The sequence below is a fragment of the Mustela lutreola genome, chromosome 11 (genome assembly GCF_030435805.1).
Source record: "Mustela lutreola isolate mMusLut2 chromosome 11, mMusLut2.pri, whole genome shotgun sequence".
In the NCBI taxonomy this organism is placed as follows: domain Eukaryota; kingdom Metazoa; phylum Chordata; class Mammalia; order Carnivora; family Mustelidae; genus Mustela; species Mustela lutreola.
The window spans coordinates 7,311,366-7,334,229 of NC_081300.1; the positions used below are offsets into that span (position 1 = coordinate 7,311,366).

General features: G+C 44.4%; 2 long non-coding RNA genes across 3 annotated transcripts; both read right to left on the bottom strand.

Annotated features, from left to right (window-relative positions):
- Window positions 1-537: 537 nt before the first annotated feature.
- LOC131811635 (uncharacterized) lies at window positions 538-10,943 on the bottom strand. The gene is made up of 3 exons (XR_009346028.1): window positions 10,779-10,943; window positions 9,886-10,018; window positions 538-1,462 (listed from the first exon to the last, which is right to left on the bottom strand). It is a non-coding gene; the product is annotated as an uncharacterized LOC131811635 (long non-coding RNA).
- A 2,980-nt stretch (window positions 10,944-13,923) lies between these two features.
- Window positions 13,924-17,819, bottom strand: LOC131811263 (uncharacterized). 2 transcript variants are annotated; one of them, XR_009345862.1, is made up of 4 exons: window positions 17,378-17,819; window positions 17,185-17,290; window positions 16,113-16,429; window positions 13,924-14,451 (listed from the first exon to the last, which is right to left on the bottom strand). It is a non-coding gene; the product is annotated as an uncharacterized LOC131811263 (long non-coding RNA). The 2 variants fall into 2 exon arrangements; XR_009345861.1 differs by having other exon boundaries at window positions 13,924-14,455.
- Window positions 17,820-22,864: the final 5,045 nt, after the last annotated feature.

Consider the following 22,864-nt stretch of genomic DNA (forward strand, 5'->3'; position numbering starts at 1 on the left):
TGTACCCCACGGGAATGACACAATTTCCACGCCCTGTGTCACTGATGGAGTGAATCATTTAATACCAAGTGGCAAGATGGCTGTCGCTGGCCTGGGCTCCATGCCAATTAACGTTGAATGCAAACCCTCTCAAGATAACTCTTCCTCTTTTTTCAAGTGAACTTTGCCTCCTTAGATCTTTCACTAGTGTGTTACTAGGTGATACCTTCCCCCCTTGATGCAATGAACCCATAGGGCTGTATTTCCAAACTGGTAGAATTCCTGCTGCCTGCTGTTTAGATTTACTAGAACTCTCACCCAGCGTAGTATAGCCAACCTGGAGTTTGGAAGCTGTTCTTATGTTTACATTAATCGTTATTATTTAGTACCCTTTGTTTATGGTTTTCACATGCATTCCAGAAAAATAACTCCTATGCAGTGAGCTGCACTGCACAAATACAACCTTGCCCGATGTAACGGACCCTTCCACATGCTTCATTAGTTAATTTAGGCATGGTTAATACATGCGTGTCATTTTCCTACATTTTATATTCTTGCTTCTTTTCTTTTAAGATTTTATTTATTCATTTGACAGACAGAGATCACAAGTAGGCAGAGAGGCAGGCAGAGAGAGAGGAGGAAGCAGGCTCCCTGCTGAGCAGAGAGCCCAATGCAAGGCCCCATCCCAGGACCCTGGGATCATGACCTGAGCCTAAGGCAGAGTCTCTAACCCACGGAGCCACCCAGGTGTCCCTTCTTGCTTCTTTTCATTTCACATTTATTCACCTGAATTTGGAGGGTGGGGGAAGACATAGAAATTTAAAACAACAACAACAAAAAAACCACAGTGAGTTGTCTCATATGAAATACATCCCAGTGATAAACCAAATGAAAGAATATTGTGCGATTTCCAGGAAAATGTCAATAATGCCTGGCTGAATTTGAACAAATACCAAAAGGCTCAGAAATGCTTTCATCCCAACCAGAGGAAATCCTCCAGGGTAAGTCAGGAGAGGGAGGAAATCGGGCCGCAGCCAGGGACCAGGGAGAGTCTGGGTCCCCCAACTCTACACATCCCCAAGGTTTGTTTGTCCTGAGTTTGTGATGAATCCTGCTTCTCTCGCTTCAGAAGCTGCCCTGCATTCTGGCCATTCCTCTATGCAGATTTCAAACCACGAAGTGAACACAGCATGCTCCCATTGTGTGCTGGTGGAAGATAGGCTGGCGATATTTGAATATCATCTAACACTGATTTTCAGAATTTTCCTGAAAGGGCATATCTTGATAGGCCAGATGTGAACACCAACCAGGGTCCCCAGTGCACGGCAGGCTGCCCAGCTCAGGGGGTGGGGGCCCCCCGGCTGCCTCGTGGTTGCACTGTGCCCCTGGGCTTCCACTTCCCTCTCTTAGAATCAGAAAACGGTGCTGACCTCCTCACAGAGTTTCCAGAATTAAATAAGGGAATACATGTTGAGTATTTGATCTGTCGGTTAAAAAAAAAAAAAAAAAGCAGCAGTGAAAATCAGCATCTTCTCTTACAATTCAGGAACTAACTGGCCACAGGCAAGAGAGTTCCACTTTGGCTTTCAGACATCACCCACAGAGAAGATAAAGGCGATAAAATACTTCCTCCCTCCACCGACCTCTGGCCATAATCATGTACATGAAACTCTGAATTCGAATTCAGGAAATGGTCGAAGTCTGAAGTCTGTGAATCCAGCCCTGATTTGTATGAGTGCTGCAAACTTATGGAGAAGATCTGACCCATCGAATGTTCAGATGAGAATCAAACAGTGGCTTTATCGTGATTCGTCCTGACTGTTCCCCGTGGTACCTACCATCAAACTCTTCTTAACGGCATGGACTCAATACCGAATCCATAGCCTTAGTCCTAGCTCCTAAATGGAGGTTATCATTAACTGAAGTGACAGGTTTTGAATGAAAAGTAGATTATACATTTTCATTATCTCAAGATGTAAATCATTCCGTTCTAATGGTACCAAAAATCCATAGAAGAGGTTCTCAAACACTCTGTATTATTGAGCCCTTCACCTGGGACAACCATTTCTGATCCTTGTTTCTTGGAGCTTTAAGTACTAGGAACTTAACTTCTCAAACCATTCCATCCAAACCTAGAAACGCTTCAGTAGATCCCTGAATTGACTGACTCAGCAAACATTTGCTGAGCACTGCCACGTCTTGAACCCTCCTCTCGGAAGGGCAGAGATGCCAAGGGAGCGGACGTTAAGCGGTGACACTTGAGGGCTTCACGGTCTCTCAGGTCACTGAGACTGGAAAACAAGACTTGGAAAATGGTATGTCTTGCGTTCGATGGGAATTGATGAATGTGACAAATTTTTAAATGTTTCTGAATGTAACATCAGAGCCTCTGGTTGTTTCCTGCAGGAAACCTCTGTCACTCGAGGGCAGAAGATGTCCCCCAGAGGGAATGGTGACAGTACTAGCACCACAAGACAGTGTGTGGCTGGGCTCCTGGTGTGCTGCACACGGACGCCCCTCTGACTCCGTCAGCCCTCCGCTGAACCCGAGAAGGCCAGGCCTGGAATGACTCCCTTTTCCGTGTCAGGTCACTGAGACTCAGAGTTCATAGAAACTAGAGACCTGAGCAGAAAGGGACACAAAAAAGCTTCGTTGCATGCTTCAGGCCCATTGATGGGAAACTCATTTAAATTATTAAAACCTCTTAGGTACTCTCGGGGATATTTCTAAAGAAACTACTTCCTCTTTTCAAATACAAATAGGAACATCAGAGAGAGAACACGGTGGTCACTAAAGGTCCTTGTAATGGACGGTCCTCTGCTGTGTGAACTTGGTAAGGCTACAGGTCTATTTTCACTCCTGCACCTGTCCAAGGGCGACTGGGTGGTGCGGCTGGTTAAGCAGCTGACTGTTGGTGTCAGCTCAGGTCAGGATCTCAGGGTCATGAGATCGAGCTCTGTGTTGGGCTCTGGGCTCAGTGCGGAGGCTGCTTGGGATTCTCTCCCCCTGCCCTTCTTCCGCACTCTCTCATTTTTCTCTCAAACAATAAATAAATTTTTAAAATCTTACACAAACATCCAGCCAAATGCTGCTGTGAAGAGGTTTTGTAGACGAGAATCAAATCCATAACCAGCTGACTTTATTCAGGGCGGTTCTCCTAGGAAATCTGGATGAGCTGCTTCAGCTGGTCGAAAGACCTGAAGAACAGGACTGAGGCTTCCCTGAAGACATGTTGGCTGAGGACAGTGCCTTCGGAACGTTCCAGAATTCCCAGGATTTCAGACGTGACCAGCCAGCCTCACAATTGTGTAACCCAATTCCTTGCAATAAATCTCTTAGAATCTATCACCGACTGGTCCTGCTTTCCTGGTTGAACCCTTATTCTGAGCCAGTTCTGAAAATGTTCACCGTAACTTATTTAGTATTAGTATATATATTATAGTATTAGTATATATAAGCCTGAGTTAGTAGTAAGATACTGTGCATGTATAAAAGCTACTATTACAAAGTGCATTTTTAAGTGGTTTTAAAACTTTCCCTGCATTCCTATTTACTGATGAACTTAAGCTCTCTCAGAGGAAGAACTCGGAAAATCACCTTGCTAAGCCAAAGTAAACTTCAAATTAAAATTCCTTTTAAATGATTCTGAACAAATGCTGAATGAACAGTCTTAATAAAATTCCAGAATGTTAAAAGACAGGGACTCCTTCCTTCTGATTGACAGGACACATGAACGTGCCCCCATCTATCAGAGGGTGGCCACCTAATCCCACGGAGATTTCAAACAGCATTAATTAATTAACAGCACAGAATATTCAAATGGCATTAAAGCAACATCAATGACATTCTGAATGCCTCTAGCTTGGTGACCTCGGACAAGTCTCTCAACATCTCTGCATCTCCGGGTCTTCATGCATGTACAAAGAGCGCCTGCCTCCTAGGACTATCACAATGACTAAGTGAGTTCACATTCTGACGTGCTTAGAAGAGTGGCCGGCACGTGGTACGCAGCATTTATTTGTGGGTTTGGGAAGCTTGGCAAGGACTTCACAGAGAAGCTGGTGCTAGAAAGCCTTGCATTAGGGGCAGAGCACCAAGTTCGCTCCTGAATAAGGGGGAAACCCGTCTGAGCAGAGCTTAGAGGCAGGAAAGAGGAAAGCTCCTTCTGCTGACCCTAATGAAACCAGCCTGGATGGTTCTTACTAGAAACCCCAGGAGAGAATGAGTGTCAGATAGTGGTCGAAACAAAGTCCACATTCTTTTTTTTTTCTTTCTTTCTTTTTCTTTTTTTTAAGATTTTATCTGTTTATTTGACACAGAGAGAGACAGCGAGAGAGGGAACACAAGCAGGGAGAGTGGGAGAGGGAGAAGCAGGGGGCCTGATGCGCGGCTCAATGCCAGGACCCTGGGCTCCCGACCTGAGCCGAAGCAGACGCTTAACCCATTGGGCCACTTAGGCGCGCCCAAAGTCCAGATTCTACGTCTAAAATACTATATTCAAGATACCTTTAAAACTATAGGTTATGTTTGTCAAAGGCATTACATGGCTAAACAAGCTCACAACACTGTTAAATGAAGCCTAACAGGGTTCTTTAAAGGAAGACGGCCCTCGTTCAGATTAACGCTCCATCGACTACGTGTTGCCAACCGGGTGCGCCCCGCAGCAGCTCCCGAAACGGACACCGCAACCCTCGTCTCCGGAGCACCTCCCAGGAGCACCGGTCACAGGGGCGCCTGGTGCGAAGCCGGCGGCAGGAGCTCTGCTTCTGGTTTCGCGATGCGCGGCCCGCGGGGTCCTGCGGCCGCACCAGCCCCGCTTTCCCCCCCAAACGGCGCCAGGCCGCGCGCCCACCACCCCTCCCCGCGGCTGCTGCGCCCCAGGCTACAGGCCTCTGTCCGGATCATCCCAGGGCCAGGTGCCAGCGAGACGGAGCCTCTGCCTCCCGGGGCCCACCGAAATGACTCACACAAGCCCCTTCTGAGCCCGCTCGCCCTGCCTTGCTTGCCCTTCCTGAGGAAACCCCGAAAACGCTGCGGCGCCCGCTCCGCCCTCGCTCGCACCGGCTCCTGCCCCCTCTGCTGCTTCCCGGGGTGACCCGGTGGGGCCCGGCAGGCCCCTGTGCTTGAGGACTGTGAGTGGCAAATAATCTATTCAAGAACAGTTGCTGATCTGTTGGCTTCACCATACCCAAATAATCCTAAAACGTACATCTTAAAACATTGGTGTTGGGGCGCCTGGGTGGCTCCGTGGCTTGATCGTGTGACTCTGGGTTTCCACTCAGGTCATGATGTCGCAGTTGTTGGGGGGGATCGAGCCCCAGGTCGGGCTCTGCGCTCCACGTGGAATCTCCTTGAGGTTCTTTCTCGGTCTCCCTCTGCCCCTTCCCGTCCCTGTCTGGTGCGCACGCTCTCCTCTCTCCCTAAAGTAGATAAATAAAATCTTTTTTTTTTTTTTTAAGATTTTATTTATTTATTTGACAGAGAGAGAGAGAGAGATCACAAGCAGGCAGAGCAGCAGGCGGGGGGCAGGGGGTGGGTCAGTGGTGGGAGAAGGCTCCCCGCTGAGCAGAGAGTCCCACACGGGGCTCGATCCCAGGACCCCGAGAGGCTGACCTGAGCGGAAGGCAGAGGCTTAACCCACCGAGCCACCCAGGCGCCACAAATAAAATCTTTTTAAAAATAAAATAAAACATCAGTGTTGGCAATGAAGAGCTTTGAAAGACTTTTAAGCAGAAGAGTCACATTATTATGTTTTATAAGTGTTTGTCTTAAGAATTACCTCCATACCTCTGCACCACGTTCCATGTCTCCACAGCGTCCCCGGAGTCCTGGGATTGAACATTTAAGTGAGAGATGCAGCGGAGTCTGGATCACCCAAACTCCCACCTCTCTAGAAGTCCTGATAACCTTGATGCGTATTTGCGAGCACAGAGGATCATGAGAACAGACACTTAACCCAGCCCAGATACCCCGCGAGTGTGGGCAAAGGAAGGTGATGGACCATCAGCCAGCTGCAGCTTCCTCTCTGTGTGTAGATCATTCTAGAGGCTATGGCAATCAAGATTTATGAATCACCCATACTCTCAATCGGAGATAAACGTAGGGAATTGAGAAAAACTGATCCTGTCTCGACACTTTGATCTCATTTTTACTTTTTTTTTTTTTTTTGCATCTACAATATAAGGGGAGGAGGGTTAAATCTGTTATTCTTGCAAAGTAACTTCTAGCTCTGAAATTCTGTGATTCAATGTTACTCTATATGGCTCCTAATTCCAGCAAATTTTATAATCCTATAAACTTGCTCTAAGTCATAAAAAAGATTTTGAGGCAAAATTTTTCCATCTCTATGTACTTTTTTCCCCCTTTTCTCTATTATGCCTGTTCTCCAAAGCCTACTTCTCTTTTGTTAATTACAATTGGCCTACTATTTATTGTGAGCCAATTAAAATAAATATTTTACTTTGGAAAAGGAAATGTACTTTTTTCCCTAGACTGGTGCCAACCTTCATTCCACACCTAGTCCCATCATTTAACCAACTGTAAGCTTTATCCACACTTGGAAAAGGCATTAGGGAATTAATGACTCATTGCCCCACCAAAACTCTTTTAGGTTGAGAGGACACCGGCTGCCTCCCCGCCCCCGAGGCGCAGCACTTGGCAGAGCTCTGAATGGGAACCACAATGACCTTGCATGAAAGTAAGGAAATGAATCATAGGGCTTGACCAAAACTTACTAGTTCTGTCTCCAAATGAAGGAACAATGATAAAGCCGATGGTTGCCTGACAAGCAAATTGGAATAAAGAGTGCAAGACGGAAGTCCATTAGCTTGATAGCTTCTGAAGGGAGAGGCTGCTTTGTGGGCCTGCCCGTTTCTTCTCAGGTGGGAGCTCAGATTCCTGGTATGTACAAGATCAGGTTCAACCCAGGTGATATTTCAAATTAGTATCTTTAGTCATTGACCAAGGAGTCAGTGCTGAATCCATTGGCCTTTCTGTTTTTCCAGTAAGGAAAATAGATTCCCAGGTGTGCCTGGATTATAATAAAGCTACGAGAGAAGTATGATCCTTGCTTAAGAAGGTATTTGTGCAAAGGAGAAAAAAGGCCCTGCAGTTGGGAGCTTGAATCTTGACAGGCAGACCAGAGTCCAAGTGCATGATGGCACAATCGGAAGAAGAAAGCGAACAGCAAATGAAAAGACGATGGACATTTAGCTTGGCCAAGGGATGATCAGTCATGAGAAAGAAAGGCAAAAGCGGTAATAAAGTAGAAAAAATCTGCTCCATTACTCAGCAGTGTGGAGAAGCAGGTATATAATGACATATCATTGTATAAACCATAGCAGGTATAAATGACAGCAGGGACACAGGAGATGCGGACCACGGATTTCCTATTTTCAGGACACTAGTGCTAGAAAGATTGTCTTTGTGCAAGGGCCCAACTATCGCAGTCAGCATAATTACTCTTACTCTCCTATAGAAACTGCTAGATGTGTTCATTCAATATGCATTCACTGAACTTCTTACTACACGTAACTGAATAAGCACGAAGAATCTATAGAGATAAATAATTGTGGCTTTGAAGTTTGCTCTTAAGGGAGGAAATGGGTGAATTAATAATCCGCCGAAATCACAGCGCTGCTGTGGAAGCATAGACAAAAAGAACAAGGGAAAAAATATTATTACGAAAGACAAGACCGAAGCCCAGCATTAAAGAAAGAATCAGATTTTGACAGGCCACAGAGGAAAAGCATTCTAGAAAGATGGAACGGAGAGAGTAGAGGCTCCGTAAGACGGTTTAGGAAACTATCCCCAGTATGATCTCTGCGTAAACGTCCTGCTCGCGTCATTATTTAGGAGTTATCTTCAGCGGTGGGGGGGGTGGGGGGGGGTGGGGGGGGGTAGTCCTGAACCTGCTCAGCTCATCTGGACATCCTTCTCGGCCGGCTCCGTGGAGAAAGAACCTCTTGCCCCGTCAGAAGAAAATAAGAAATATACTTATTACACAAGAAAACTACACCATTTGTACTGGTTTGCGTTGCAGTGACCTTTGGTGTACAGGCTGGGACAGTGTCGAAGCAGGGAGAACCTGCCCCCGACACCCTCCCCTCCCCCGACTGGCCCTCACTTTCTATTCCTATTTCCAGTTGACTCCCTCAACTCCATCCTCATCGGGGACTTCCTGCTTCCCCAGTCCCTCCCCAGGTAAAAACAGATAGATTTGATATGCTTGAATGAAACTTATTTGTGTGGAAAAACTTCCCCTTTGCCTTAAACTTGGAACAGTATAAGCAAATAATACTAAGGAAAGGTAATCCCTGATATGCATTCGGCTGAAGACTGGTTTAAAAGGTAAATCCATGTGTGCTGTAAAGTAATCAGAAGAAATAATCTGGAGAGAAAGCTGGTGCTTTGCTCGTGAGACCTCCCCCCTCCCACGGGATGCGAGAGCCCGCCGTCTCGGGAAACCTACGTCCGAGCACGTCTGTGGACGCGGGGGAGGTCTGGACTCCATGCCCCAGTGTCCAGACTGAGCAGCTATTTTCTTTCTTTCTTCCCATTCCTTCATTAATTTACATTCATTCCCTCTTCAATCTTGGAAATCCCAAGACTTCCAGGCACTGGAAACCCGAGTGTCACTGTTGTCTCTTGCCTGCTTCTTTCAAGCCCCATGATTAAGATCAGGCTCCAGGTTGGGGCACCTGGGTGGCTCAGAGGGTTAAGCCTCTGCCTTCGGCTCAGGTCACGATCTCAGGGTCCTGGGATCGAGCCCCGTATCAGGCTCTCTGCTCAGCAGGGAGCATGCTTCGCCTCCTCTCTCTGCCTGCCTCTCTGCCTGCTTGTGATCTCTGTCAAATAAATAAATAAATAAATAGATAAAAAATAACAAAGTGCTGAAGATCAGGCTCCAGGTAAAACATGGCCATGACCCAGGGCTCTAGAGTAGGAGGAGAAAGGGGGAAGTGCGGGGTTCCCTGATCTTCCCAGCAGTGTCTATGTCTTGGTCTGATTAGGCCCTCCCGGTATTACAGACCTGGGGGGTGGGGCGTGGGGGTGTTAAACAAGGGACATTGATTTTTTCACCATGTGGTGGCTAGAAGTCCCAGATAGAGGTGTAGGGTGGGTTTCTGGGGAGGGCTCTCTTCCTGCCTTGAGGATGGTCCCTTCTCCCTATGTCCTCACATGCCGTTTCCTCTCCATGGAGTGAGTAAGCTCCGTGTTTCCTCCTCTTATAAGGACTCGGATCCTACCAGAGTAGGGCCCTACCCCTATGACCTTGTTTAACTTTCCTTACCTCCTTAAAGGCCCTGTCCAAACCCAGTCATACTGGGGGTTAGGGCTGCAACATAGGAATTTGGGAGGAGGGAGGACACAATTCAGTCCGTAACTGAGTGAACTGGTCAGGCGGCAAGGATTCGAGAGTCAAACACTAAAGCTTCACCTCCAACACGTGACGGCCGCGGGTGAGGATGACGTGGAGAACAGCGGCCATGACACGTGTGGTAAAACTTCACAGCTATCAGATGAGCAACAAAATTAAGAGGACAAAAATATGGCTTTGACCTAAGTATGTGAGATTAAGACCAGTATTAATTATAATCATTTATTTAAAATGTGTAAGCAATTTGAAACAGAAGGGCATAAGGGGTCCTTACCCCTCACTGAACCATGCTATGAGCCCTACTCTTCCTTTTACCCTTAAATCCACAGTAGCACTTGATGGATTGAATGAACTATTGGAAAAAGTAATTGCTTGGAAGAAGGAAGTGTTAGCAAAAGAAGCTGGAAAAAAGGAGACGGAGAGTCTAATGGGGTAGGGTTCATCTAAATGCTATGTAATGGAGAGGAGACTTGGCCAACAAAGTCTTATAGCTAATTCACTCATCCATTTATCCCATAGTTACTCACTGGCTGTCTGTTGGTGTTTGATGAATCCACAGATGAGATCAAGCTGGCATGTTAGCAAGATGATGGGCTGCCCCATGGGAAAAAGGATGGGAAGGGGCCAGGGTGGAAGCAGAGGCCACTGCAGTCAGTAATCCTGGACAGAAATAACAGAAGCTTAGAAGGAAAGACGCAAGTTCAAGGGATAGGTATTTGGAAGCTAGAATTTCAAGAAACAGTTCTTAAGATCAAGGTTATAATAGTGGTAGTTAAAGACTAATGAGCATTTGCTGTACGTCTTTGCGCTCTTCATCTAAGCGGAGTTAGAAGTAAGGCAGTTAGACGTGTGCATTCAGATCTTAGCTGCCTCTTACTAGCTCTGTGACCTTGAAAAGCTCTTAACCTCTCTGTGCCTCAGTTTCCTTGAGAGTTTAGTGAGGATTAAATTAGATCATATATGTCCCTGTCCTCATGCATTTTGTTGTCTAGTCGTCTAGTACATTCTTTCTCTGACCTTAAGATCCACTAACTCACCTTCTCAGGAAGCAGATACGCCAGACCACTGATACTCATTAGACTGTAACTGGTCACTTTAATCTATGTTATCCCCAGGGCACAGGTCAGATCCTGGCACATCCTAAGAAATTAATTGTGAAGTGGTGCCAGGTCCGTTAAATGGCTTCCCTGATCACACCCAGAGCCCTTCCGTCCCTCAGGGGAGCCCTTCTCATGGATTCCTAACAACCTCGTGTGATGAGGCAATTTAGGATATTACCACATGGACATCAGTTTAACTTTTTAAGATTATTTAATTACATTGGTATTATTTGCTTAATATTTATACTTTGTATAGCATTTTAGCAGCGAGGTCCGCCTCTCGATAATTATGTTAGTAAGGAAATTCTTCCCAGACTCACCCCTACTGTCGGAATTCCATTTCTTAAACAGGTCAGGAGACAAGGAGAACTCTAGAAGTCTGGGATGCCCTTTGTCCCGCGCAAGTCCCATCGGAGCCTTGCTACTCCCCTGATACTCGCAAGCATCCTCTTACACACTTAATCAATGGGGATGTTTCCGGAACTTCCCTTGGACATTAGTGATATAAAGCATAATTAATTACATTTTAAATTTGATTTTTAGTACATTTTAAGTGATCGCAAAACCTAATTTGTCTTATTAATTTTCTCTGAATTCAATGACATTGAGTAAGTTGCTTTGTGTTATTTCCTCACTGGGACTATCCACATGTTCCTAACAAACAGGCGCTTTTCTGAGCCGGGCTGGGACCCCTGTCTCACATGGACTTAGCAGTGAAATCTGCTAGTGGTTTTTCACTAATAGCTATTATTACTTTAAGACAAAACTGGTTTTCTTCACAATTTGCTAAGTGCAATTTTCTCCAGTGACTAGAAGTCCAGGAAAAAAGTAAAGAATATCAAAATGATTTCATAACTAAGACCAAAGGCTAAGTTAAAGAAATAAATGGTTTACGTTAGGTAAACATTAACTCAGTAGGGTAGGCATCTGCAGTACAGAGAAATATTTCAGGGATGAAGTCATCCAGGATAAAGGAACTATAAATGTAGATCACCAGAAACAAAGTAACATTAAGATTCAAATACAGATCAGTATTATAATAATTCTGTAAGACAGAATCTGGCAACACACTGAAAGAATAACACAATCAAGTAAACGTCATAGCTAAAACGAGGAAATCATTTACTATTCAGATATTAACACAACTGTGCTAAGAGAAAATCATGTAATTATCTCTGTAGAGGCTAAAGGCATTTGATACAATTCAACATTCCTTTTAAAAAACCTCTAAAGCTAAGTCGAAAATATAAAACTAAACATACATCAGTGCACATACATTATACTTAGTGAAGGAACACTAGATACATTCCCACTAAAACGAAAAATATATCAGTAGTCCAGTATTATTAAAGTCCAGTTTATTTTATAATAATTATTATAATATAAGAATATTAAATTATTATAGTATATAATATATTAAATATACTATATCTATGTTATATAATATATAGATATATTGGCAGTCCAGTATTATGAAAGTCCAGTTTATTATATAATAATATTAAGTATTATTATAGTATATAATATATCAAATATAAATATATTAACTATAATATATCTATATATTATAATATATAAGTATTATTAAAGTCCAGTATTATTAAAATTGTTCTGTAGTTATTAGCCAATGGAAGTAGGCAAATAAAGAAAATACAAAATATGAAAATTTAAAATAACGCACTATATTTGGAATTTCTTTCTTTCTTTTTTTCTTTTTTTTTAAAAGATTTTTACCTTTAAGTGATTGCTACACCCAACGTGGGGCTCCAACCCAGAAGCCCTGAGATCAAGAGTCACACACTCCACTGACTAAGCCAGTCAGGTGGCCCCTGGAATTAATTTCTGATGACAGATTTGTAAACAGAAAAAAACCCAAAGGAATGGACAAAAAAATCTTACAAGCAATAAGAAAATACAAGAATTAATAAACCAAAGGCAGTTACCAAGTCAGTAAAGAACACGAAGTCTGAACACCTGGCAGCCGGGAGGGCCGTTTCCGCAGTGAGCCAGCCGGCGGTCACCGGCCCAAACAGTGTCACTTTAGATGGTCAGTGAACGCCGGTTCAGTTAAAAACACAACACAGGGGACGCCTGGGTGGCTCAGTTGGTTAAGCAGCTGCCTTCGGCTCAGGTCATGATCCCAGCGTCCTGGGATCGAGTCCCACATCGGGCTCCTTGCTCGGCAGGGAGCCTGCTTCTGCCTGCCATTCTGCCTGCCTATGCTCACTCTCTCCCCCTCTCTCTCTGATAAATAAATAAAATCTTTAAAAAAAAAAAAAAAAAAAAAAAAACACAACACAGACGCTGAGCCCGAACAGTAGCACTGGGACATGACCAGCTCATTCAGATAACCTTGAAAAAGCTTATGGGTTTTTAAAAATTATTATCCACACAAACTAGCCAAGTATTTGAATAATAATTGCATATCCGTGTGTGTGTATGTACAATTTTTAAATATGTCCATATTCACTGCACATCCCTTAAAAACATGTCTGTGGATTCCAGCTTGAGAAGCAGAGCTATTTATTACTCCTGTAGGAGTCACATACCCCTTACCTCAGAACAATGCCTATTTTGCAAACTATATGTGGACGTGGTTTCATAAATGCCTCAAGTCTCTGGTGGGCCTACTTCAACACTAACATGAAGGCTGTGGAACACCAGCCTCTCATCTCAAGCAGAACCGCTGCATGGCGGGGGAGTCAGCCCTCGGGAAGCACCGGGTGAGGCCAACCATCTCCTCCATCTTACTAAACCATCCCTGACTTCCCAAAGGATTACCCCCAAGACCAAATCCCCGTCGAGGAATTTTGCTCCAGATCCAGCCCAAGTGAACCTTGGACCCGAGTTCAGCCAAGCGTCTCTAAACCCCCTCCCTCCAAAGACCCTGCAGCCTCGGTTTCCTAGAGTAGCTGCACGGCAGAGCCCACCCTAAGCTGTCTGACATGCACACGGGAAACTTGAAAGCCTAATGGAACACGAGAAACCTCGGGGACAGAGAGCAGAGAGTCAAGCCCAAGAAGATTTATTTTCCGTAACACTGGGACGCACCTTCAGATCTGGGCTCCCGTGGAGGCACCTGTTAGGCCACGCCTCCGACAATGAATTACTAAGGCAGCCAGAAGGCAAGGAAAAGCAAAGTGGTTCCCGAAAACAATCACTGAAGAAAGGATTCAAGGTCAGCACGACCCTATTTGGAATAAAGGAACCTGAGAAGTGTGAAGGAATATTTTGATAGCTCACACGCAGTTAATCACAACATGTTTCAAAAGATGAAGGCGTGTTTAACATATTTTATACATTCAAATAATTTTTGCAAACAAAATTAGTCCTAAAATTGCATGCAGTTTTGAGAAGCCATGTGATAAAATACTGTCTCTTCCTTATATTTAACTCTGTAAGTGTGGCCACATAACGAGCTTTCGTTCTATACTACCGCTGAAATGACTTCTTAAATAGGACACACGGCTGTACCCTGGGGGAAGCCAGAGGATGCTGAGGTGCTCCATAGGTCTTTGGTTGGGAAAGACAAATCAGAGCTAATTATTCATTCTTTCAGTTCTTCTTCTAAACAGAATTTCCCCTCATGTCACCATCCTGTGTAAACAAATGAAGTCAAGCAAATTGAACTAATTCGAATTTCACTAGATTATACAAATTACAACACATAATCTTACTATCATAATTATCCAAGTGGATAGCAAGAGGTAGAAAGGACATAAAAGAATGCTTATTTCACTGCTGTCCACTGAATTGATGAAAAGAGGAAATACATGTTGTGAACATACGTGAGAAGAATATAAATTGCTAGCTGTGTTATAAATTATTTTCAGCGGGGGATGCCCGGATGGCTCAGTCGCTTAAGCATCAGCCTTTGGCTCAGGTCATGATCCCAGGGTTTTAAGATCGAGCCCCCATCAGACTCCTGGCTCCGTAGGGAGCCTGCTTCTCCCTCTTCTTCTGCCTTTCTCCCTGGATTATGTTGTTAACTCTCTCTCTTAATTAATTAATTAATTAATAATTTATGATTAATATTAATATAATTAATATTGATAATTAATAAATCTCTAAAATAAATAAATAAATTCCTTTTAAAAATTAATATTCTGGGAGTTTAAAAAATATGGTCATACTACTGCTACAATAGACCTGACCCTTCTATCTCTGTGGGGCTATGCTGTTGCTGGGTATTTATATGGTCATGAGATTTTGGTGACTATCTCTGAAGGAGAATGTGTCAGAAGAAGATAAAAAATGGAACATATATATATAGATAGATAGATAGATAGATTAAGTATTCAAAGGAGAAGAATTCAGTGTGTAAAAGTCAGGGATAAATAGAGGGGAAATGTGAAGGCGGCAAAAAGGAGGGAGAAAGAAAGAATTTAAGGTGCATAAAGAAGAGCAAATAAAATGGCACCATCAACAAGCCTTCATACGAAATGTGAGGAGGGGACAAAAGAGAGAGAGAGAGAATGGGAAGGGGGTAGGAGGCAACACTCAGAATGCAAACACACCAGCACAGAGGAAAGCGGAGCGACGGGCACGAGATACCAAGGGGTAAAAGCCAGGCACCAGAGCAGAGGCTGTTGGTGGCCCTCCCCACACCACTTTTGCCCGCCATGGTTGCTCTAGGTGTTGGTCACCTAGGTAGCCTATAGCTGGCCCTGAGCATTGAGTGCCACACCCTCCCAGAAATGGCCAGGAGGTCATGCCTTCCCAGGAAGAGCCTGCAGCCTGGGACTGACTGGAACATTCTGAAGGCCGGCCCTCTGGCTGTCACTCGTGCTTCCAACAATGCTGGCCAGCAGAAATGAAATGAGGGCCGCACATCTCATTTTAAATTGGCCAGTGGTTACACTTTAAAAAGTTAACAGAGTAAAGAATCCAGAAATAGACCCACACAGATATAGTCAATCAATTTTTGGCAAGGCCACGCGATGGATAAGGGGAAGTTTTTCGAACTAATGATGTTGGTACAATTGGCCTCCCATAAGCAAAAAAGAAAAATAAAATAACCACAGCCTCAACGTCATGTCCAAGGGATGCAAAATAAAATACAGATTTAAGTGCAAAATGCAAAGCTTCAAATTTTTAGAAGGAAACATAGATAATCTTTGTGATTGGGATTAGCCAAGGAATTCTGAGATAAGACACCAAAAACAATCCAGAAAAAAACAAACAAACAAACAAAAAACCTGATAAATTGGGACTTCATCAAAAGTAAAAACTTACTCCGTGAAAATACTGTCAAGAGGTTGAAAAGACAAGGCATAAAACTTGAAGACAATGTTTGCTAACCACATATACAAAGACACAGATAATGAATCCTCAAAACTCAACAGCAAGAATATAACTCAGAAACTGAGACAGTTCACCAGAGAGGTTATCAGATGGAAACAAGGCCATTTAAAAATGCACACGTCATCAGCCATGAAGGAGATGACAGTTCAGAGCAGTGAGGCGCCCGTGCCCCGCTGCTGGAAGGAGCCGAGGGGGCCCCATGCGGCTGAGAAGGCAGAGCGACTGGAGGCCCCACATCATCGGTGACAACGCCAAGTGGTGCGGCTACTCTGGAAATCCATTCGATATTTCTTAGAAAATTAATCATGCTCTTAACATATGACGCAGCAGTTCCACTTCTGGCGACTTACCCGAGAGAGGAGAGAGCGGACGTCCGTCCAACAACTTGCACACGCATGTTCAGAGCAGCTCTATGTAGCCAAACCCAGGGACTGTTTACACTAGAACCTTCGCCTCAGGTTGTGTTCTAAGGCACCGGGTTCTCAAGATGAGGAGGAGTCCTGAGTAAAGACGAATGTGCAGGGGTGCCTGGGTGGCTCAGTCGGTTAAGCATCTGCCTTCAGCTCAGGTCATGATCCCAGCGTCCTGGGATCGAGCCCTGCATCGGGCTCCTTGCTCAGCGGGAAGCCTGCTTCTCCCCTTGCCCGCTGCTCCCTCTGCTTATGCTCTGTCCAACAAATAAATAAAAATCTTTAAAAAAATAAAAATAAAGATGAGTGCACAAACAACTGAACGAATGAATGCTAAAAACAGAGGAATAAAAATTGAAGAGGGGTGTCTGGGTGGCTCAGTCAGTTGAGCATCTGCCTTTGGCTCAGGTCATGATCCCTGGGTCCTGGGGGTCTGCTTCTCCCTCTACCCTTCCCTGTGCTCCTGTGCTCTTTCTCTCTCCCTCTCAAATACATAAATAAACTCTTTTTTTAAAAAAAATGAAGATAGAGGGGCGCCTGGGTGGCTCAGTGGGTTAAGCCGCTGCCTTCGGCTCAGGTTGTGATCCCAGGACCCTGGGATCAAGCCCCGCATCGGGCTCTCTGCTCAGCGGGGAGCCTGCTTCCCCCTCTCTCTCTGCCTGCCTCTCTGCCTACTTGTGATCTCTGTCTGTCAAATAAATAAATAAAATCTTTTTAAAAAATGAAGATAGAACTGCAAGAGAGTTACAAATACAGAAGATTGTCAAAGTTGTACGCATGTGACCTCTTAGACACAAATTATTGCTTAAGCCGGGAACAAGTAAAGACATTTTAAGGAATGAAAAACATAAGCACAGGATTAGTCTATATAAATGGCTTTTCTGGAATCCCCTCTGGAGAATAGCCTGGCAGTTCTTTTCCAAAATAAACATGTTCTAACCAAGCAACCCCAACCTGGTGGTTTTAGCCCCAAGAAATGAAGACCTCGTCACACGGGAACTTGCATACGAACGTGCATCGCTGCGTTCTTCATCGTGGGCCAAACTGGAGACCACCCAGATGTCGTGCCATCGGGTGCGCGATCCCACACACCGGTCCACCCGCACCACGGAAGACCACTGAGGAACAGGAAAGGAAGGATCATTTCCTGGACAGTCTCCAGGGAACTATGCTGGGGGACGAACCAGTTCCCAAAGGTTACTTACTCCATGATTCCATTTGTGTCACATTCTTGGAATTATGGAATTGCGGAATTGCGGAAGAGAGCAGCTTAGCTGTTGTCCAGTGTTGGGAACGGGAGAGAGGACGGTGTGGCTATCGGGGGTAACAGGCTGGGGCCCGTGGTGACCACACAGCATGGTATTGTGGTTGTGATGGTGCTTATGCAAGGCCACGCAGCACGGTGTGGTCAAACTGCATGGGGATACAACGAATAAGTGCGTATCTAATGGTGAACTCAGGATAAGTCTATGGATGGTGCCACAGCAATGTGGCGGACACAGCACTGTTGCATAAAATGTTCACGTTGGGGACAGGGGCACTGGACATCCCCAGGCATTTCTTTGCAACTTCCAGTGAATCTATGATTATTTCAAATTAAAAAGTTCTCAATTTTTTAAAATTAAGTAGAAGGCCTCTCTGAACACTATCATTAGCATTTTAAGCACACCTTTAAGTATTCTACAGACACGATTCCCTTAGGTCTTCCTTTTTCTATTAATTCAAATTTTGTGCATACAGAATTCAGAATTCGGGAAGGTGACACTTTGCTACCAGAAAAAGGATACTCACATACATTTAATGAAGTTTACAAAACTGACAAATATCCTACATATTTTAATGCCACATATTTCTTCAGGCAACAAATGATATTTATAGCTGCAATGATTATGAGGTGACTCTTTACTCAAATTACTTTTTCATAGAAAAGACACTGGCAGTGGGAAGCCAGTCCATAGCCAGAAAACGAATGGCTTCCATTTCCAGTGGGAAGACTGAGGTAAGCGGTGGCAGTCACCGAAAGTCTATCTGGCAGCATCTGCATTTACTTCTATTAAACTCCCTTACCTTAATTGATGGAACTTGGGTACTAGAGGAAGCAAAGGTTGCCTGCTTGCCCAATGACATGGAACATTATATTTTTCAACTGTCACAAGCCCAACTGGCAACCATTTCAAACATTTTTAAAACCACGAGCTGCCTTAACAAATTACTATGAGCTGGGAAGCTAGAACAACAGAAACTTTTCCGCTCATGTGTCTGGAGGCAAGGAGTCCAAAATCAAGGTGTTGGCAGGGCTGGCTCCTTCTGGTGGCTCTGAAGGAGAATCTGTTCTGCTGCCTTTCTCCCGGGCTCTGGGGTTCTTGGTCTTCCTTGGGTCATAGACTCATGGTTCCAATCTCTGCTCCTCTTATTTCCAAATTTGCCTCTTACTTCTGTAAGGACACCATTCATTAGATTAGGGCTCTCCTTAGTCCAGTAGGACCTCATTGAACTTGACGGCATCTGCAAAGGCCCTATTTCTAAGTCAAGTCACATTCCCGGGTATAGGGCGTAAAGACTTGAACGTTCTCTCCTGGGGAACAATAAACCCAGACGCAAGCAGAACAATCAGGAAGCAAGGTACAGCCTACGCCACTGGTCTGTCTTGTCTTTCTGCTGGTAAAATAAATTCTAGATGGTTTAAAACATTTGTAAAATAAAAAAGCACCAGGAAAACATTGAAGTGGGTGTTTGCACACTCAAGGCGTAGAGAAAGACTTTATAAGCATAACTTATAAGTACAACATTTATACAGAAAAAAGAGACTGAAACATTTGACAGATTTAACAACCAAAATAGAAATATCTCTCTATGTTAAAAAAAAAAAAAAATACATAGTGCGGTGCTGGGTAGCTCAGTTGCTTAAGGGTTTGACTCTTGATTTTGGCTCAGGTCATGGTTTCAGGGTCTTGAGATCACGTCCCACACCGGGCTCTGTGCTCAGTTGAGTCTGTCTGAGATTTATCTCTCCATCCCCCTCTCTCTGCCCCCACCTCCCTCTCTCTCTTTCAGCAAAGAAATAAATAATTTTTTTAAAAAATTAACATAGTACAACTATAGATCAGGAATAGCAATATTATAGAAGACCAAAAACAGTCCAAATAAGCATGATTAGGATTTCATTTTATTGATTTATAGCCCTCAAAAGAAAAATTTGCATAGGACCAGAACAGAAACTTAATAAAAGAGGAAACACAAGTTCTGCAGGTATATGAAAACGTGTTGAACGTTACTGGCGATCAATGCACTGTAAATACAAAGCAATGACAAAGCTTTTTCTCCCCATTAAATAAATCATAATTAAAACCCAACCAAGAAACCAGTGAATCCCCCGTGGTGACAAGAGGGGGTGGGTATGAGCCCCATCTCACACCAGCAGTGGAACTGTAACTTCTCCAACCCTTCTGGAGTCAGTTTGCCATCTGGTAGTGGAAGCCTTCAAAATGTTCATTCTTTCTTACCAACAAAATTTTTCTTCTGAAAACATACTGTAAGTCAGTAAGTGAGGAAGACAAATATTTGAACAAGGCTATTCACTGCAGCAAAGTTTCGAGCTGCAAAAACGTGGAAGCAGCCTAAGCATCGAATAGGTGGCCTTCCTGGGAAATAGGCTGTGAGCCAGAGCTTTTGGGTGCTACAGGGGGGCGGCTGGCCGGAGCGAGTGGGGAAGGAAGGCTGGAAGCAGGACGAGGGGAGGGAGGGTGCGCCGGGCTGCACTGGCCAGGAAACCTCAGCCAGGATCCTAGGACACGCTCTCAGCAGAGATGGCCGAGGCGCTCTCTGGCTAAGGGAGGGCCATCCCTGCACGGTGCTGGGAGCTCTCCGTGGCCAAAATCTGCCCTGTTTCCTCAGTACCCCCTGTGGTTGTTGCCACAAAGGCACATATATTGCCAGTTCCTAGGTAAGTCACACCCCTCTTTCTCCCTCAGCGTTACTGGGGTGCACCTGACAGATAAAAGTTGCCTACATATACGAGGGGCCACGTGATGGTTTAATACACATACTGAGCGGGAAAAGATGACCACAACCAAATGTGTGTGGGAAGAAGGCTCAAGATCTACTCTGTAAGCAGATTTTAAGGTACAATGCAGTGGTGTGAACTAAAGTCGCCGTGCTGTACAGGAGATCCCCGAAACCTACCCATTTTTTTTAAAGATTTTATTTATTTATTTGACAGAGAGAGAGAGATCACAAGTAGGCAGAGAGGCAGGCAGACAGAGAGGAGGAAGCAGGCTCCCCATCGAGCAGAGAGCCCGATGCAGGACTCGATCCAAGGATCTTGGGATCATGACCTGAGCTGAAGGCAGAGGCTTTAACCCACTGAGCCACCCAAGCACCCCCAAAACCTACACATCTTATAACTGAAAGTGCTAAGTCACAGTTCTCGACATCCCTCAGTAAGATTAGGCGAAATTCATTTTCCCACCATCTCATGAATTACTGTGGAAAAGTCTTAGAGCAAAGCGTGCAGTGATAGAAAGCAGTTAATCAACAGCTGTATACTTATCAGGAACCTACCGTATGCCAGATGCTGTTGTAGGCATTAGAGCAGATAAGAAGATAAGGAAGACAGTCACACAAAGTGACGGCTGACGGGGCAGGTTGTGCAAGTGATGACATTTTTGTTATTTTAAAAGGTCATACACAAAGAGACACTTATATTAATATACACACAGTCATGTCATATTTATAATTTATATAAAAATTGGAAAGAATAATCACTAAAACGCTGTCACCCCAGTTGGTGAAATTATGGATAATTTTAAAATCTGTATTTTTGTGGATTACTTTTGAAACAAATGGTGAAGAATGAAAAATGCTTTTAAAAAGGAGGAATATTTATATTTTTAACTGCCTTTTTGTACACTGGGGGAAATCACAGTCCTAGTACTTACTCCAACTGTATCTCAAAGTTGTAGTATCTCTTGAAATGTTGGAATTATTGGCCCACGAAGCTTTGGGCACTGATCCTGTCGCCCGGCTTTAGCTCCTACAGAGCCCCTGCGCGCAGACAGGCATCACTAGAAGCAGATCCCAGGGAACAGGTAAATCTTTCTTCCGAAGAACAGAAGTCAATTTGCGGAAGTGACTGTGTATTTTCACTGGGTCCACAAAATGCCAAGAGGTTACCTTTAGGGCTGGAGACCTTTGATTTAGAGGCAGGTCTAGGCCTGCTTTCCTCGGCAAGAATTGTGGTAATAAAGAGTGTTGACTATTAGGAGCATAAAAACCAGTGAAAAGAATAACGCAAGAAGGTTAAGAAACTGCTATTAATGAAAAGCATCAAGGCTAAACGTAAACGGTAAGCGGACCATCTCCGTTGGCCGATCAGTTGTAATGCATGATCGGAGACTGAGTCAAAGGTTGATTTTATTTCACTGTTTTGTGTCCAGGCGAGCAAGAGAAAATAGTGACAAAGGAAGAAAAGCAACAAAAAGCAGCAGGTATTTCCCCAGAATGTCGTTTGCGTATTCTGCCAAATTCACAGAATAATGCAACAAATATGTTTGACTTCAGTCACACTGGGATGGAGGGCTTGTATGGATGCAGATGTTCGTGTGATACGGTGGAAAGTCCCATGACTCAGGATCACTGGCTCACCTTCATGGCCCACCGAATCCAAATGCTTCATTGTTACTAGAACCAGAGTCTTCCTGGGAAAATAGTGTCCAATTTCTTTTCACATTGAAATAAAATCCTTGTTGTATATATTAAGAAACTTCACAGACCTTCATTCTCTTTTTAAAACACCTGGTAATGATGTTTATTACTATATTCACGTTTCTGAATTTCTTGTGTGAATTTCCACTTAACAGAATGAAACAAATCATTTATTTCTCAAAGTATGTGAGATGACAAGTCCTTACGTAGACGGAAAGACAAATACAAGTTTTGAAACCAAAGACACTTGGGATTTGGAAGGCATGTGGAAGAGCTTAAAAAAAAAAAAAAAGACAATACAGGAAATTGTGGCAAAATAAATAAGATTTCTCCAGTTCCATCCCATGATCATTTATCAAGAATCTATTTCACACCAGACCTTGCCCTGTGTTCCGGGAATTCGAAGATGCATAAGACACAGTCCTACGAGACAGATGTGTGAGTGTGGCAAACATGCATAAATAAATAGATCATTTTGATAAAATGCTCCAGTGCCATGTTAGAGGTATGGATTGAATTGTAAGCGTTCGAACAAGAGAATTTTTTAAACGCACGTGGAACATCTTTCTAATCAACTGAGAAACAGGGAGATACAGAGATACTTTATAGTACGTGTGGTGGGCAGAATCATGCCCCGAAGGACATCCCTGTCCTGACCCCAGAGCCTGCGGGTGTGCTAGGTTGTTCGGCGAGGGGGAGCTAAGGTTGCAAATGGAATCCAGAATGTCCAGCAGCTGACCTGAACCCAGGGAGGCTAGCCCGGATTATCCTGCCTGGCCCAAGAGAATCGCCCTAAAACCCTTACAGATGGAGCTGGAGGACGGAAGGAGGCGGACGGAGAGCCGGCCGCAAGACGGTGAGTCCACCGCGAGGAAAGGCACAGGGATGGGCCCCGCCCAGCGGGTTTGGGGCGGGCAGGGGCCAGGAGCCGAGGAGCGCAGGCAGCCTCCAGGCACCGGCCGGGGTGGGAGACAGCCCCGGGGGCAGCC